This window comes from Delphinus delphis, chromosome 17, assembly GCF_949987515.2.
Source record: "Delphinus delphis chromosome 17, mDelDel1.2, whole genome shotgun sequence".
In the NCBI taxonomy this organism is placed as follows: Eukaryota; Metazoa; Chordata; class Mammalia; order Artiodactyla; family Delphinidae; genus Delphinus; species Delphinus delphis.
In genome coordinates, this window is record NC_082699.1 from 13,717,131 (window position 1) to 13,722,020 (window position 4,890).

At 33.4% G+C, this 4,890-nt stretch overlaps 1 pseudogene; it reads left to right on the forward strand.

The window, feature by feature from the left end:
- Positions 1–1,146: 1,146 nt before the first annotated feature.
- LOC132413405 (tRNA (guanine(6)-N2)-methyltransferase THUMP3 pseudogene) lies at positions 1,147–2,359 on the forward strand (annotated as a pseudogene).
- The last annotated feature ends 2,531 nt before the right edge of the window (positions 2,360–4,890 follow it).

The following is a 4,890-nucleotide window of genomic DNA, read 5'->3' on the forward strand; positions in this document are numbered from 1 at the left end:
GGGGAAGCAAAGTTCTAAAATCTGAAGCAATAACCATAATAGAAAAAACTGAAAAGTTAGACTTGGCAGAATTAAAAACCAATTAACAGAAGGCAGCATTAATAACTTGGGCATGCCACAGATTTGAAGAAAATATATATTGCAAAACACATATCTGACAAAGGACTGGGATGCAGGGTATATAAAAAACTCCAACTCAGTAATAGAAAGACAGCTCAATAAAAATGAGCAAAGAATTGAACATACACATCAACACGCACGTGATACAAGCACATGAAAACGTTCTCAACATCATTAGTTGTGAGATTAAGACTACATAGACATACCACAACACACACATCAGAATGACTAAAATTAGAAACGCTGTCAATACCAAATTTTGGTAAGGATGTGCAGCAACTGGAAAACTCACATATTGCTGGTGGGAATGTAAAATGTGACAGCTATTTTAGCAAAAGATCTAGCGTTTTTTAGTAAAATACATGTTTACTAACCTACGATCCAGACAAAAAAATGTATATACTATGCTGTTTTATTTTTATGAAGTTCTAAAACAGTCAAAATCAATCAATGATGGAAAAAAAAATTGAACAGTGGTTCTTCTGAAGTGGTTTTAGGATTGGTGATTAGGAAGGGATATAAAGGATCTTTCTGGGATGATAATGATGTTCTATCATGATAGGCTTTGCATTATATTTACAAGTATTTGCATATTTTAGAACTCAGCAACGTGTGCATTTGATTGTATGTAAATTTTACATCAAAGGAAAAAATACTTAAATATTGAACTCTGTGGCAAGAGTGCTTAAACTGAATACAGTTGTCTGCAATTTACTCTAAGATGCATAAAACCATATGGTATATCAAAGTAAGAATAAATACATGAAAGAGCAAGGGTAATAAAATATTAATCCAAGAATCTAGGTGATGGGTATATTGGCATTTACTCTAAAATTCTTTCAGTTTTGCTATATATTTCAAAATTTTGCTTAAAATTTTTTTCAGAATCTAAAGTGCTATAACCAACATCTTTAGAGAGAAGAGAAAGCATAGCATTTGGGTACACTGGGCCTGCAGGATGCCAGGGCTGGAAAGGTCTGTGCTCGCAGCCAAGACTATATTAGGGATCTTGGAAGCATTGCCAACATGTACGACATTCAAGAAGCCACTAACCAACTCCTGGATGTGAACTTTCATGAAAACCAGAGATCTATTCAAGTGACAGAAAGTGGCCTCAGAGTGAACATGAGCATCTCCAAGTCACTATTAGAGTGACTGTACCCACTGGTTTTGAACAAACAGGGGCAGATGAAGTGAGAAAGAAATTCAGGTCATCATGCAAAATCAGCAGAGACCAGGCAAGATATATTTTGACGTTTCAATGGAAAGTCTGGCTCGGGTTCATTGTCTGAGATCAGTTGATAACTTACTTGTGGTTGTTCAGGAGTTTAAAGATTCTAATTCAAAGGGGGAAAAAAAGGAAGTTCTAAAGGATTTTGAAGATTTGACTGGGAAACTCCTGCACTCCGATCCTTTGAAAGTATGGAAAATTGACACCAGTTTCAAGAAAAAAAAAAAGGTGTAAAAAGATAAATCAGAATTCATGTAAAAGGAAGATGGATAATGGACAAGGAGACAAAATTGTTGAGAGAGTTGTTAAAAAAGAGTTTACTAACAATGCCTTAAGTTCAAAAGAAGAAATTGATTCTCAAGTGCTGAAGCTTAGAGTCACATGCAACAGGGTAGAAGAGAAACATTGCTTTACTGCACTAGAGACCACAAGAGATTTGGGGGGGGGGGCGCTGTTCAAGATTATTTTAAGTGGAAGGCTGACATGACCAACTTTGATGTGGGTGTTCTTTGAATATCCATGATAATGAAATCACTGTGGGTATTGCATTGATAGAAGAGTCTCCACCAAAGAAATATCACACATTTTGTATTTGCAACTCTCAGATCTTCTCTTGCTTATGGGATGCTCCAGCTCTCTTCCCCTCACCCTACTGATATAATAGTTGATCTGATGTATGGACGAGAAACAAAACAATAGAGAGGACGACTGAATGATCTCACTGTTATTATGTTGTTGGTAATAATAATCCAATATACCAGTGGCTATGATTAGAGCAGCAATTACATCTAATTTTTATTGACAAAGAGCCAAATTAAATAAGGCAAACTAAAAAAAGAAGAAAAAAAAAAGAAGGCAAACTACCCTGGGGCATGCCCAACGATGCTGTTCAATGGGATATCTGCAAACTGGCTCTGTGGATATATTGTAATGTTATTTTGAAAAAGGATGGACTCCAAGAAGAGAAATTGGAACCTTTATCCAGCTTGCCTACACTACACGAATTAGTGGAAGGTCCATCAGAAATAAATTAAACATGTATGAGGCATTGATTGAAGCCAGGGAAGCAAAAAGTTGTACAGGGAAATGTTTCCTTCATCAATGACTACATGGCTCAGCTGTGATTATTATATGACAGTATTAATGTCAAACTGAATTATTAACCAAAAATGACTACACTAGGTGAATGGAGGAATGGGTATATAAGAGAATGAAATCCTCATGTTTCATAGTGTGAAGTCAATACATATTAATATTGAAAGAATCAAAAACAGTAATTTGTGTTATAATTTAGGAATTTGATAGTAAATACGAGAAGAAAGTGACCTGAACAGCTTTTCTCTGGGAAACACAAGTCAGAGGTGAGGAAGAGACCAGAAGACAGCTTTTTAAAAAAATGTGCGATAAGCTGTGTAAAGTTATTTGACTTTAAGTAAACAAATAAGAAAGTAAAATTTAATATGCAATGATGTTAAAGAATGGTATCACTCAGATGACTCTTTGTTGAGAAAATTCATTCCTCCAGCTCTAATTCTTATTATAAAATATAAGAATCTTAATGTTTTTCTCCATGGGAATAGGTATGGAAAAGTTAAGCTTATTAACAAGAAATTTATGAGTATAAACTTTAGTGAAGCAATGTACATTTTCCAGTGAATTTATTTATTTATCTATTTGGGCATATGAGAAAACTCAGTGATGTTTTCTAGACCTCTCTGCACTCAAGAAATTTACCAAGGGTACTGGAAATATGAAAAGTACAAAAATAAAAATGGGAGAAATTTTTACAGAATATTGAATTTACTTAGAAGAAATGGTTGTGAAACTTGCTTTATTGTATTCTGCATAGATCTAACAAAATATGTCACAGACGTAAGTTGATACAGATTGATTTCCATAAAACACAGCTTCGAGCAGGTCACTCCAAGCTCAAAAACATAACTTCTGTCTTATCACCTACAAAATAAAGCCTGAATTTCTTGACATTTAATGCTTTCTATGCTCCACCTGAAAAACGTATTTCCTAGGTAATTTACTGCTGTTCTCCTTTGTGTACCCTTCAGGATAGTCAAAATGAGATTCCAGCAGTGCCTCATAATCAATCCTTTATTTATTGTCTCTATGACTGTTTGTTTGTTTGTTTGTTTTTTGTTTTCCATTGACTAGTCGGCATCCTCTTCCCTCATCTCTAAAATTCTGTTTATCTTAAAAATTATTATTTTATCCTAAGAGTATTTATATATTAAATTTGCATAATTTAATTTAGTTTAAATATATTTATGCTTACAATTATTTATCTTAAAGATTATTTTCTTAAGAATTAAAAATAAATTATTTTACCTTAAAAATCAACTCTTTTTTTTTTTAAATCAACTCTTAACCTTACATCTCTTTCTAGCTATTATCTGATCTAGATTCTGTCTTTTACAGATATGTTTCTTGAAAGGACTTAAAAATGTATTTTAGATTTAATTAGGTCTTTGGCTACCTTAGCCAAAGCAATGTCAGTGGAGTGTTGGAAAGTTACAGAGATAACTGTAGATATCTCATAGAGATAAGTAAGAACTCAGAGAAAGCAAATGGAGGTCTTTCTAGGCTAGCTGTGAGCAAACATTTTTCTTTTGAATTTATATTATATATAAATTATTCCATAATATATACATAATGATATATAATATATACATAATATATATAATAATATATATATTATTCCATAATATATTATGAGAAAGAAGGAAATTCTGCCGTTTGTAACAACATGGCTGGACCTTAAGGGCATTATGCTAAGTGAAATAAGCCAGACAGAGAAAGACAAATACTGCATGATGTCACTTATATGTGGAATCTAAAAAAAAGAAAAAAAAGTCAAACTCACAGAAACGAGAGTAGAATGGTAGTTGCCGGAGGCAAGGGAGTGGGGAAATAGGGAGAGGTTGCTAAAAGGGTACGAACTTTTATTTATAAGATAAAGCCTGAGGGTCTAATGTAAATTATGATGACTATGGTTGAGAACACTGTATTGTATAATTGAAATTTGCTAAGAGAATAGCAAAAAAAAAAGTGAGGTGATGGGTGTGTTAATTAACTCGCTGGGAGGAATCATTTCACAATGTATACGTACATCAAATCATCAGGATGTTTGCTTTAGATATCTTACAATTTTATTTGTCAATTGTACCTCAGTAAAGCTGAAAAAAGAATAAAGGGGCCAGGAAATACAATGCTTTTGTATATCTAGAATAACAATGAAACCAGATAGTTCTGAATCATGAATGCTGTGTGGTAGGAAAACTATAGAATAAGTGGTCGGTTGATATGTCCACCATATAGATCCAATGTGTTTTGGTAAGACTTTTTTCTCTTCATGTTTAACGTAGAGTAACACTTTCCCTACTCCCCTGAGAAACTGTAAGTGAGGTCAAAAGTTTTGTCAAGTAAACTGTGGGATTGCAAAATCATATTGCAGACAAACATTTCCAGTCTTCCAGTTATGCTGTGAAAAAAGAAAATGACTCATTAGATGTGTGAGAAATTGTGAG